The sequence below is a fragment of the Microtus oregoni genome, unplaced genomic scaffold, assembly GCF_018167655.1.
Source record: "Microtus oregoni isolate MIOR12 unplaced genomic scaffold, Mior012 000081F_ref0000091, whole genome shotgun sequence".
NCBI lineage: Eukaryota > Metazoa > Chordata > Mammalia > Rodentia > Cricetidae > Microtus > Microtus oregoni.
In genome coordinates, this window is record NW_024544541.1 from 212,499 (window position 1) to 226,648 (window position 14,150).

A 14,150-nucleotide genomic window follows, 5' to 3' on the forward strand; every position below is an offset into this window, starting at 1 on the left:
CTCCCCTCACTGCAGTGACCGCTGTCCTTGGTCATTCTCCCCTCACTGCAGTGACCGCTGCCCTTGGTCATTCTCCCCTCACTGCAGTGACCGCTGCCCTTGGTCATTCTCCCCTCACTGCAGTGACCGCTGTCCTTGGCCATTCTTCCCTCACTGCAGTGACCGCTGTCCTTAGCCATTCTTCCCTCACTGCAGTGACCGCTGTCCTTAGCCATTCTCCTCTCACTGCAGTGACCGCTGTCCTTGGCCATTCTCCCCTCACTGCAGTGACCGCTGTCCTTGGCCATTCTCCCCTCACTGCAGTGACCGCTGTCCTTGGTCATTCTCCTCTCACTGCAGTGACCGCTGTCCTTGGTCATTCTCCCCTCACTGTAGTGACCGCTGCCCTTGGTCATTCTCCCCTCACTGCAGTGACCGCTGCCCTTGGCCATTCTCCCCTCACTGCAGTGACCGCTGTCCTTGGCCATTCTCCCCTCACTGCAGTGACCGCTGTCCTTGGTCATTCTCCTCTCACTGCAGTGACCGCTGTCCTTGGTCATTCTCCCCTCACTGTAGTGACCGCTGCCCTTGGTCATTCTCCCCTCACTGCAGTGACCGCTGCCCTTGGTCATTCTCCCCTCACTGCAGTGACCGCTGCCCTTGGTCATTCTCCCCTCACTGCAGTGACCGCTGTCCTTAGCCATTCTTCCCTCACTGCAGTGACCGCTGTCCTTAGCCATTCTCCTCTCACTGCAGTGACCGCTGTCCTTGGCCATTCTCCCCTCACTGCAGTGACCGCTGTCCTTGGCCATTCTCCCCTCACTGCAGTGACCGCTGTCCTTGGTCATTCTCCTCTCACTGCAGTGACCGCTGTCCTTGGTCATTCTCCCCTCACTGTAGTGACCGCTGCCCTTGGTCATTCTCCCCTCACTGCAGTGATCGCTGTCATTGGTCATTCTCCCCTCACTGCAGTGATTGCTGTCATTGGTCATTCTCCCCTCACTGCAGTGACCGCTGTCCTTAGCCATTCTCCCCTCACTGCAGTGACCGCTGTCATTGGTCATTCTCCCCTCACTGCAGTGACCGCTGTCCTTAGCCATTCTTCCCTCACTGCAGTGACCGCTGTCCTTAGCCATTCTTCCCTCACTGCAGTGACCGCTGTCCTTGGTCATTCTCCCCTCACTGCAGTGACCGCTGTCCTTGGTCATTCTCCCCTCACTGCAGTGACCGCTGTCCTTGGTCATTCTCCTCTCACTGCAGTGACCGCTGTCCTTGGTCATTCTCCCCTCACTGCAGTGACCGCTGTCCTTAGCCATTCTCCCCTCACTGCAGTGACCGCTGTCATTGGTCATTCTCCCCTCACTGCAGTGACCGCTGTCCTTAGCCATTCTTCCCTCACTGCAGTGACCGCTGTCCTTAGCCATTCTTCCCTCACTGCAGTGACCGCTGTCCTTGGTCATTCTCCCCTCACTGCAGTGACCGCTGTCCTTGGTCATTCTCCTCTCACTGCAGTGACCGCTGTCCTTGGTCATTCTCCTCTCACTGCAGTGACCGCTGTCCTTGGTCACTCTCCCCTCACTGCAGTGACCGCTGTCCTTAGCCATTCTTCCCTCACTGCAGTGACCGCTGTCCTTAGCCATTCTTCCCTCACTGCAGTGACCGCTGTCCTTAGCCATTCTTCCCTCACTGCAGTGACCGCTGTCCTTAGCCATTCTTCCCTCACTGCAGTGACCGCTGTCCTTGGCCATTCTTCCCTCACTGCAGTGACCACTGCCCTTGGTCATTCTCCCCTCACTGCAGTGACCGCTGTTCTTGGTCATTCTCCCCTCACTGCAGTGACCGCTGTTCTTGGTCATTCTCCCCTCACTGCAGTGACCGCTGTTCTTGGTCATTCTCCCCTCACTGCAGTGACCGCTGTCCTTGGTCATTCTCCCCTCACTGCAGTGACCGCTGTCCTTGGTCATTCTCCCCTCACTGCAGTGACCGCTGTCCTTGGTCATTCTCCCCTCACTGCAGTGACCGCTGCCCTTGGTCATTCTCCCCTCACTGCAGTGACCGCTGCCCTTGGTCATTCTCCCCTCACTGCAGTGACCGCTGTCCTTGGCCATTCTTCCCTCACTGCAGTGACCGCTGTCCTTAGCCATTCTTCCCTCACTGCAGTGACCGCTGTCCTTAGCCATTCTCCTCTCACTGCAGTGACCGCTGTCCTTGGCCATTCTCCCCTCACTGCAGTGACCGCTGTCCTTGGCCATTCTCCCCTCACTGCAGTGACCGCTGTCCTTGGTCATTCTCCTCTCACTGCAGTGACCGCTGTCCTTGGTCATTCTCCCCTCACTGTAGTGACCGCTGCCCTTGGTCATTCTCCCCTCACTGCAGTGACCGCTGCCCTTGGTCATTCTCCCCTCACTGCAGTGACCGCTGCCCTTGGTCATTCTCCCCTCACTGCAGTGACCGCTGTCCTTAGCCATTCTTCCCTCACTGCAGTGACCGCTGTCCTTAGCCATTCTCCTCTCACTGCAGTGACCGCTGTCCTTGGCCATTCTCCCCTCACTGCAGTGACCGCTGTCCTTGGCCATTCTCCCCTCACTGCAGTGACCGCTGTCCTTGGTCATTCTCCTCTCACTGCAGTGACCGCTGTCCTTGGTCATTCTCCCCTCACTGTAGTGACCGCTGCCCTTGGTCATTCTCCCCTCACTGCAGTGATCGCTGTCATTGGTCATTCTCCCCTCACTGCAGTGATTGCTGTCATTGGTCATTCTCCCCTCACTGCAGTGACCGCTGTCCTTAGCCATTCTTCCCTCACTGCAGTGACCGCTGTCCTTAGCCATTCTCCCCTCACTGCAGTGACCGCTGTCCTTAGCCATTCTTCCCTCACTGCAGTGACCGCTGTCCTTAGCCATTCTTCCCTCAGTGCAGTGACCGCTGTCCTTAGCCATTCTCCCCTCACTGCAGTGACCGCTGTCCTTGGTCATTCTCCCCTCACTGCAGTGACCGCTGTCCTTGGTCATTCTCCCCTCACTGCAGTGACTGCTGTCCTTGGTCACTCTCCCCTCACTGCAGTGACCGCTGTTTTTGGTCATTCTCCCCTCACTGCAGTGACCGCTGTCCTTAGCCTTTCTCCCCTCACTGCAGTGACCGCTGCCCTTGGTCATTCTCCCCTCACTGCAGTGACCGCTGCCCTTGGTCATTCTCCCCTCACTGCAGTGACCACTGCCCTTCGGACTCTGCAGGAACAGCTCATCAGAGTAACTGGTAGGCTAGAGCCACACCAGTCCTCTGAGTTCTTAATTTTGCTTTTGTGTTTATTTATTGTGTGTGCAGCGCATACCCGGACGAGTATGAGGGGAGCAGAGGCCAGCTCTCTGGAGCTGGTTCTCTCCTTCCACGGTGGATTCTGAGGACTTGCATCTCCAGGCTTGTTACCTGCTGAGCATCTCACCAGCTCTGTGTTTTTGTTTGTTTTAGGATAGGGTCTCACTCTCCTACAGGCTGCCTGGAAGCTAACTCTATAGCCCAGTTGATTTGAAATGTTTCCTTTTGTTTTCTGAGACAGGGTCTTATTGTGTAACCCTGGCTGTTCTGAAACTCGCTGTGTAGAGCAGGCTGGCCTTGAACTCACGTGGCTCTTCCTGCCTCTGCCTCCCAGGTGCTGGAGTTAAAGGTGTTCACTGCCGCGCTCAACTCTTCTGGAACACTTGTTGGTCATCTAGACTCAGCCTCTTGATGCCTAGGATTACCACACCTTATTAATTAATGACTGGGCTGAGATGGCTCAGAGGTTAAGAGCACTGGTAGTTTTTCCAGAGGACCCAGGTTTGATTTCTAGCACCCACATGGTGGCTCACAACCATCTGTAACTCTAATTCTGGAAGATATGATGCCCTCTTTTGACCTCCACAGCACCAGGTATGAACAGTGGTACACAGACATTCACTAAAGCAAAATACTCATATATATAAAGTTAAAAAAAAAACCTAAAGAAAAAAATGATGATTCTATTCTATTTTGGGGGGCAAGCTTTAAAAAAGATTTTTTTTTTTTGTTTTTGTTTTTCGAGACAGGGTTTCTCTGTGGTTTTGGAGCCTGTCCTGGAACTAGCTCTGTAGACCAGGCTGGTCTCGAACTCACAGAGATCTGCCTGCCTCTGCCTCCCAAGTGCTGGGATTAAAGGCGTGTGCCACCACCACCCGGCAAGATTTTTATTTTTTATCAGATTCTTATATATTTGTTTATTCTTTGTGTTTGCCTACTTTTGTGTCTGTGTACCATGTGCATGCAGTTCCTGTGGATGCCAGAAGGGGGCAGTATATCCCACGGAACTGGAGTTACAGATCGTTGTGAGCCACTAAACTCTCACAGTTAAACGTTGCTTGTAGGGAGAGAATCTCGCAGGTTGCGTTGCCTGATGCTTTTATCCCCTTTGCACACAGGTAGAAATATCAGAGAAGCAATTTTCAGAGTCTAAACATAAAGGAAAACTAAGCTTGCAGTTTCAGGATCGCTCAGTTACCATGCATGGTTGCCCCAAAGACTCAATATCCACTAATAGTTTGCATTTTTCTTATCTCCTATTTTTCTCTGGAAGAAAACCATCCATTGAATAATGATAATTAATTTTAAAAACAAGACTACCGCTTTAAAAAATAACACACTGAAAAAGAAAGTGGTAATTGCATGTATGCTAAAAAGGAAGTACCATGTGTAGGTGTGTGTGTGTGTGTGTGTGTGTGTGTGTGTGTGTTTGGGGGTGTTTAGCAAGAGGCCTCTTTCTTATTCCTGTCTCAGGGCTTCCAGGACTTTAATTCAGAAGCACTCATAATCCTCCTTTACTTCTGTTTTGTTACTGTTTTAGGACTGACTGTATAGCCCAGGCTGGCCTGGGTCTCTCAATCCTCCTGCCTCAGCTTCCTGGGAAGTGGGATCACAGGTGTGAACCAACACCCTCACTTCCCTCTGCTTAAAAAAAAAATTGGTGGGGCTGGAGAGATGACTCAGTGGTTAAGAGTACTGCCTGCTCTTTCAAAGGTCCTGAGTTCAATTCCCAGCAACCACATGGTGGCTCACAACCATCTGTAGTGAGGTCAGGTGCCCTCTTCTGGCCTGCAGACATACACACAGACAGAATATTGTATACATAATAAATAAATAAATAAATATTTTAAAAAAAATTGGTGGCACCTGGAATTTTTCATGTTGCCATCTGTCTTGGCAATTGTTCACCATCAGACAGTGGGAGCAGCCTCGTCCGTCTTCTGCGTGTGCAGCCTGCCCGAGCGCTTGGGATTTCCTGTCCCCACAACACACTGGTTCCTTTGGCTATTACTGGACTGGGCATTCATGCATGCATTCATTCAACTGTTCTTGCACACCGTCGTGTCCAGACTCAGCCCGAGCACAAAGTGGTGACAACCACCCTTCTATCACAGAATGTTGTGTAGCGACTTCCTCGGGATTGAACTATCCGTTTCTGAAAAGAGGAAGGAGGCTCATGAGATGCCCCAAATTAAAAAAAAAAAAGATTCACAAGTTCCCTCTCCAGGGCTAAACAGTGAATGGGGGAAGAGGAGGGGAGGGGAGGGGAGGAAAGGAAGAGAGAGGAGAGGAGAGGAGAGGAGAGGAGAGGAGAGGAGAGGGGAGAAAGAAGAGATGGAGGTACCTGTGACAGCTTCTTTAACCACACCCCCGAGTTGCCTCCAAGGTGTTCTGTGTTGGGGTGGGAGTTCTGGTAATGCCGCTACCTTTGAGTCATCCGTGCTCCTGTAAGTAAGTAACTCCTCACCCACCCAGGGCCTGTGAGTAACCCTCATAAACTGACTGGTTTGTGATTTGCGGAGAATCCTCCTTTGGTCTGTCCTCGGCTCCCTGTCCGGGGTGAACTGACATTTGTGCTGTGTCTCCTGAGGAAGTCTCACAACATGGAGCTATTGTCTCATGTCCCGCTTCCACACTGAGCCATACCCTCCCTCTCTGAAAAAAAGGAGATGGGAGAGACATTAAAAATTAATTAATGACACGAAACAGAATTTATAGATTGTTTTTCCTGCTTTTAAACAGAATCTTCCGTGCAGAGTGCCTTGTTAAATAGGGGCGCTGAGGAGGAATCAAGTCAAGGGAAGTTAAAGCTGGCTTCTCATTATGAATGTGGCCCCAAGCACCCAGGACAGCCAATTTGGAGACTTACAGCTCTGATGGCGGCCAGAGCTATTGATTTCCTGTGTGTGTGTTTCCACAGACTTCCTCAGTACAGAGAAGTGCTTGGATTCTCCCAGCACCCTTTGGATCATTCTGCCCCTTGGCAGGGAGGTCAAGGGGTAAGCCTGGATAGGTAGGTCAGGGTGTGCAAGGGCTGGCTTCTTCCACTCAGCCACTCCCGTCCCCAGCTTCCCCAGACTCTGTCCACTGCCTGCTACCAGAAAGAGCTAGAAGAGAGCCCCACTGAGAGTTCCATACGTCCAGCTCTGCCCTAGGAACATGCTCTCTGGACCCTTCTAGGCAAGCCTGTGTGGCTCACTGCAGAGATCCACCACTAACGTGCCTTTCACGCGCCTTAATTCCCTCCAGAACTTTACCCATCTTCCCGGGGAGAGCCATTCATCACAGCCTTTCCCAGCCTCCTCCAGCACAGAGTCACATCTACAGTCGACGGGGAGGAGGGAGCGCCAACAGGTATTTTTAAAGAGCCTTTATCCACCAGGAGATCGGAAGGAAAATATCCCCTCTGAGCGCTTAGTCACACATATCAAAGGAGACAAGAGTCTCCATCTTCATTTGCATGGCCCCGGCATTAGATGTGGTCCAGTTCCACCAGCTCTGCTTGCCGAGGCAGAACTACCGGCACTTTTCAAGCCTTGACGGAGACAGAGAGAAAATGCAGCCGGGCAAACAATACATCACCCTGCCAAGGCATTTTCCATTTTTAAAAGGACAGAACAATTTTACATTATTTTTGGAGCCTCTTTGCAGCAAATATCCCTTGACATTTGTTCTAGTGCCCTGGCCAGCCTGTCTGAAAGTCTTAGTGGGTTCCAGCCTGCAGCTCCTGCGTGTCACTAGGGACTTCCTCTGCCTTGGGCTCTTGAATTTCCAGACATATAAGAAGGGCAAATAGCTTTCTCCTCCTCCTCCTCCTCCTCTTCCTTCTCTTCCTCCTTATCCTCTTCCTCCTCATCTCCCTCCTTCTCTTCTTCCTCTTTATCTCCCTCCTCCTTCTCCTCTTCTTCCTCCTTCTCTTTTTCCTCTTCCTCCTTCTCTTCCTCCTGCTCAGTTCCCTCCTCCTTGTTTTCCACCTCCTCTTCTTCCTTCTTTTTGCACAGGCTGATTGAACTCGACTATGCAGAAGTGGCCAATTAAAATGCCACCCTGGTGGTGGTGTTTTGGGAACCCGAAGTTCTTGAGTGGATAACTGATACTCGAGGCCCACAGCCACCAGAAGGCAAACATAGAGCAGGCTACAGTTTGCAGTTTAGGAGTTTAGGAGACCTGAAGGGAGGCCTGGTAGAAGATAATGAATTATACTCACATATGCCCATGAAGAGGAGGCTCACGGGGAAGAGGTAAACAGAACTATTTCTGGAAGATACCAGCATCAGCCACTTTTGGTTAGGTTACATGAAACAGTCTTCTGTGTCTGAAGAATCCTGATGTAGGTATTTCATAAAATTTGCCAAACTGTTCATGTGTGCATGCATGTCCATGTTTAAGCACATATGTGCATGCACATCCATGTTTAAGCACATGTGTGCATGCACGTCCGTGTTTAAGCACATATGCGCATGCATGTCCATGTTTAAGCACTTGTGTGCATTCATGTCCATGTTTAAGCACATGTGTGCATGCATGTCCATGTTTAAGCACATGTGTGTATGCACGTCCATGTTTAAGCACATGTGTGTGCATGCATGTCCATATTTAAGCACATGTGTGCATGCAGTCCATGTTTAAGCACATGTGCGCATGCATGTCCATGTTTAAGCACACGTGTGTGCATGCATGCCCATGTTTAAGCACATGTGTGTGCATGCATGGAGAGGACAGAGGTTGGCACTGCGTGTCCTCCTTGATGGCTCACCGCCTTTTGTTTCAGGCAGGATCACTTGTGCACCTCGTGCATTCTGATTTTAGCTAGTCTGTTCTGTCACCTTTCCCCTGCACCTATGCACACCAGCGTTTGGGTTACATAGGTGTGCAGTGTGGCACCCAGCTTTTTTGTGGGCACTGGGGTCAAACTCAGGTGCTTAGATTTGCACATCAAACACTCTTACCCCCTGGCTCCTCTCCTGAGGCCCAATCTGGTCTCCAAGGTGATCTACACGTGGTCCCCTCTTTGTCCAGTGGGATGTGTTTTATTCTGGGTTGGGTGGTTGGTTTCATGGTTTCAAATGCCCATTCCAGGTTGGCCTGAAACATCTCTGGAACTGACTGATGAATCCAAGCCTGCCCTAGGAAATGTTAGTCAGCTGGCAAAAAGAGATAACCCTACATAAGACAAAAGAGCAAATGATTTTATCTGCAAGTGATTATGTCTGACAAGATGAGAAAGAAAAAGATCCTTGTCACTGGAGAGAACTGGGCTTTGGGGACTCTTTGCCCAGGTCAGAAGGCTGGCCTTCCACAGTGTGGGTTAAGAAAACAGTTGCAGGCCTGCTCTGTGCCCTCGCAGAGAAACAGAACTTCTTTTTCCCCCGTGTTTACAAAGGGGAGGCTCTGCAAATCAGATCTACTGGGAGCGTGCTTCCCAGGTCTGCTTGGAGCGTGCTTCCATTCACAAGCAAATTCTCTTTGAAGAAACCTATTTTTGAATTGCTATTTACTACTGAAATTTTAATTTTCGCTTTTAGTATTGTCACACACGTGGTCTGATTCTTTGTGGGTGGCGTAGCGAGGCAGATGGAAGCCTCGCCTAATGGAAAAGGAGCGTCGGCTTTCATTCCAGAGGGTGGAAAGCTTAGGGGCGTCGTAATTACCCTCTGATTCCACGCTGCTCGCATACCCACGCTCGCGGTGTGCTGAGAACGTGAAAGAACACTCCGCTGCCACGACAACAATCTGTTTTCACTCCTGAGAGTCTGATTTTTTTTTTGGCTTATGTTTTTCCCCTTTTGCTGTAAAAAAAATTAACCCCTTCTGAACTCCTTTAGTGTATTAAACAGTCTTAAATATCTTCGTGATGAATTCCCTTGCCTCCTTCAAGTCTGTGCTCAAATGTAAATTTATTTTTTAAATACAAATTATTAATAAGCACATGTATTTAGAAAGTACTAGGTGATATTTCTGTATAGATAGATATGGTATAAGGTGCCAATTTCTTTTTCTTTTCTTTTCTTTTCTTTTTCAAGACAGGGTTTTTCTGTATAACAGTCTTGGTTCTTCTGGCACTCACTCTGTAGACCAGGATGACCTCAAGCTCACAGAGATCCACCCGCCTCTGCCTCCCAAGTGCTGGGATTAAAGGCGTGCGCCACCACTTCCCATTTAAGATGCCAATTTCTTAATCATGACTACACTGGTCATTTCTATTTAAAATGAGACTTGCCGTGTGTATGTGTGTGTGTGTGTGCGTGCGCGCGTGTGTGTATGGTGTTCACATGTGTATGCAATCTTTGAATGTGTGTGGGCGCGCATGGGTGTTTGAGTCCATGGGAATTGACATTGGGTGTCTTCCTCTCTGGCTCTCAACCCTTTCCACTGAGGCGGGGCCTCTTGCTGGAACTCATAACAACCCGATTCAGCTTGTCTCAGTCCTAGCTTGCTCCAGGGCTCTCCTGTCTCTGCCTCCTAAGTGCTGGGATTACAGGCAGGTTGCCATTCCCACCTGGCACTTCTGCCCCTCCCACTTGTCACAGGCATGCCACCTGCTGAGCTATCCGCCCTAGCCCCAGAACTGGCACTCTGAGTGCTTCTGTTGTTGTTTGAGACGGGGCCTTTCTATGTAGTCTTGTGTGTCCTAGAACTCTCTATCTAGACTAGGTTAGCCTTGAACTCACAGAGAGCCTCCTTCTGAGTCCTGGAATTAAGACGTGTGTCACCATGCCCGGTTCTCTTGGTGCTTTTCCTTGCCATTTTTGTTCTTGTTTTTCTCCAAGAGAGCAGGGATACGTGTTCCGTTTGATGATGTATCTTAAGATACCTCTCTGTTAAGGCTATTGCTGTGTAGTGCAGGCTGTCTTTGAACTTAGGACCTCCCCGCCTCAGCCTCCCGAGTGCTGGGAGTAGAGGTGGGTGGCACCCCACTGGCAGTGCTGTGTTTCAGTAGCACAGGGCAATGCCAATGACTTGAGAGATGCTCAGCTGCTGTTGAACGGCAGTGTAGGGCAAGGGCAACTGAAATTGGGGAGTGAGCAAGAGGTTCCTATACCAAATGGATTCTCTGGTTTGGGGCATATTATTCGGTGGGGGGACCCTTTAACTGCTGTTTCACAGACAAAGTAGAAACAGGAGATGAGGCAATGCAGATTTTGACCACATGTCAGTCTGCTTCACCTGTCACCCTGACACAACCCGGAGTCACGTGTGAAGATGGAACCTCCACTGCAGAGCGGCCCAGATCAAATCGGCCTAAAAGCAAGTCTGTGTGGCATGTCCATAATTGCTGATGATGTGGAGGGCCCAGGCCTCTATGGGCAGTGCTATTCCCTAGGCAAGCGGTCCTGGGTTGTTTAAGAAGGGTGGCTGGCGGCCGGGCGGTGGTGGCGCACGCCTTTAATCCCAGTATTCGGGAGGCAGAGGCAGGCGGATCTCTGTGAGTTTGAGACCAGCCTGGTGTATAAGAGCTAGTTCCAGGACAGGCTCCAAAGCTACAGAGAAACCTTGTCTCGGGGAAAAAAAAAAAGGGTGGCCGGGCACTAGCAGAAGTGAGGCAGTAAGCATCCATCCTGCATAATGTCTGCTTGAGTTCCTGCCTTGACTTCCCCTCCGTGATGAACTGTATGTAACCTGAAAGCCAAACAAGCCCTCTCCTCCCCACGTGGCTTTTGGTCGTGGTGTTTTATCGTAGCAGCAGAAGGTAAACGAGAGCATCTCATAGACAAATGACTTCTTTCTGTGTAGGCAACAATCCTAAACATAGCAGTTGTCGCCCCTGGGCCACTAAGCCGTCTCAGGGATCTTAGCCAGCCTCGCTTGCCTGCGTCTGCCTCTGTCCTGTGAATTCTCCGAGCCAGCCTCAGCATCATGCAGGCTCTCTCAGAGAATCGTGCTTTTTATCTTGCTGAGGAGTGTCATGGATGAACGTGCACTCTATCCTCTCGAGGAAAGCTTGTCGAGCCTCCTGGGTTATACCATCGGATGCTGGCTGCGTCTCCAGCCACACAGTTTGTGTCTTCACCTCCACTGTATATCATATGCGTATATTCCCTTAGCCTTCTGATGTTTCCACCTGAATAATTTAACAGGCATTCGGAATTGCTAGCATGTCCCAAGCTGAATTCTGGATTTCCTCCCTCAGTTAAGCCCTCACCCCCTGGCTTTAAATGCCACTCTGGGGACTATTTTGCTCAGACACAATTCCCAAATGTTGAGACCAGCATGGCAGGACAGACCCAGCATCTCAGCACTGAGGAGATAGAGGCAGGATCAGGAGTTCAAAGTCATCCTCAGCTGCCTGGGCTACATGACATTTCCCGCCAGAAAAGCTAAATGAAGTCTGGCGTGGTCGTGCATACTTTTAATCCCAGCACTTGGGAGGCTGAAGCAGGCAGATCTGTGTGAGTTCAGGGCCAGCCTGGTGTATGTATATAGTGAGTTCCAGGCTAATCAAGGCTCCATAGTGAAGCCCTTCTCAAAACCAACCAATCAACCAACTGACCAACCAACCAACCAACCAACCAACCAACAAAACAACCCAAATGCCAAGAGCCAAGGCTTGGGTCAAAGCATCTCTGTTTATTTATTTTTGATTTTAATATGTTTTTGTGTGGGGCCAGAGTTTCCTTAACAGTTAAGAACACTTGTTGCTCTTTCGGAGGACCTAGGGTTTATTCCCAGCACCTAATAGTGTTTCACAACCATATGTAACTTCAGTCCCAGGGGTTCTGATGCCCTCTTCTGACATCTAAAGGCACCAGGCACATGCATGTTGCACACACAACTTGCAGGCCGAACAGTCATACACATAAAATATTAAAATAAAAAAGCTGAAAAAAATGAATGTGAATGGGTGTGTCTGCCAATATGCAAATGGTCCACGCCACATATGTGCCAGTGTCCCCAAAATACAGTAGAGGGCATCAGGTTCCCTGGAACCAGAATTACAGGTGGTTATAAGTCGCTCAGTGTGGGTGCTGTGAACTGAACCCAGGGTCTCTGCAAGAGCAGCCAGGGCTCTTAACTGCTGAGCCATCTCTCCAGCCCACATTTCTAGTTTAGCTCAAGTTAATTCTTCAGCAAAACCCAAGGCATCTGCCTTCAGCATACAGTCTAAAGCCACCTATCTGGCAAGGCCTCTTCCCTCTTCTCTGGTTTAATTTTGCCACCTGTCTTTGTAAGTGAGGTTTTATTGAAGCATCGGCGTGCCCATTCACGCACTCATTGTACAGCACCACTTTTGTGGCGCAACGGCGGCGAGCCGAGCTGTTGGTAGCGGAGTCCACAGCAGACTCTTCTTTCTGGTTCTTTACCGAAGACTTTACTGTCTCCTGATGTGGAAAGGCTGGGAACGGCGATCAAAGATGTCAACTCTCGCTCCCTGGGACCTATGAATGCCATTTTATTTGAAAAATGGCTCTTTGTAGAAATGATTAATGCTCTTGAGATGGGGGAGTTGTCTGAATTATCTTGATGGGCCCTGAGTGCCATTCTCTGTAGCTCAATTGTTAAAGTACCTGTCTAACACAACACAGCTCTAGGTCGAACCACAGCACCAATTAAAAGGGTTTAGTGATGCGCAAACACGGACCAACCCTGGGCTACATGAGACCTTGTCAAAAAAAAAAAGCTAGGCAAAGAGCGATCCTGGAGTTGGTACAAACAGAAGGGCAATGTAAAGACAGGAGAGAGAGAGAGAGAGAGAGAGAGAGAGAGAGAGAGAGAAAGACGCTAGACCAAGAGATAAGAGATAAGGATCTTTGTAGGGTCTTCAGAAAGAGTAAGACCTTGGGGCTGCCAACCTTCTGATTTTTGGTCCAGTGGAACTGATTCCGGACTCTGGTTTCTAAAATTGTAACTGAACACACTTCTGTTGTTTTAAGACATGGAGGTAAGTTGTTAGCACCGCTCTGGGAAGATGATACCCCCTGTGGATGCCACCCCCGAGGCAGAGGTCTGCCATCATTTCCTACCTGGTTTCTCTGTGTCTGGTATGGAAGTGCAGTCTCCACTTGGCTGGAGAAGGATCCTTCCAAAGCACCAGTAAGATAATACCCTGAGCTCAAGACCTACCCCCTGCTGGCTTCCTAGAACCTTCAGAATAAAATCCAATATCCCCACAGAGAGGTGCTTGTTCTTTGGCCTGGTTTCAGCTTGCTCCCTGGCTCCACATCCCAGCTCTCTTTGTACATGGCCTCACTGTGGGGCTTATAAACACACAGATGCCCTGGGGCTTTTGAACTTGCTGGTTCCTCTGACTAAAACATTATCCCAACCACCCCATAACTGCTATTCTTGTTTCCTACAGGATTCGGAGAGAACTTCTATGACCCACTTTCTCCAAAACAAAAACAAAAATAAAAACCAAAACAAAGCAAACAACAACACAAACCCCACTTTCTCAATAGTACGTAGCATCTTTCAATCGCTACATTCAAACTCATACCATATGTTTATTATCTGTCTTTCAATGTCCCCTCCAGCATGGCAGGCATTTTAGCATGTTTTGTTGAATCCCCAATCACGGGGAACAGATATCTAGTATGTCCTAAGTGCCCCTAAACATGGATGCACATGGTAAATAAATTTAAATCATATCAAATGAAGGACACTCAGCTTATTTCTGTCCCATTCTCAAAGGTAACTGTAGGGAATAAATTCTTTGCTGTTGTTTTTTGGATTTATTTACTTTTATTTTATGTGTTTGCTTGTCTGTACATAGGTACGCATGTACGTACGTACGTACATATGTATGTATAGGCACATGTATGCCTAGTGCCCAAGGAGGCCAGAAGAGGGCACTAGATCCTCTAGAACTGGAGCAGCAGTTGGCTGTGGGCCACCATGTGGATGCTGGGAACTGAATCTGG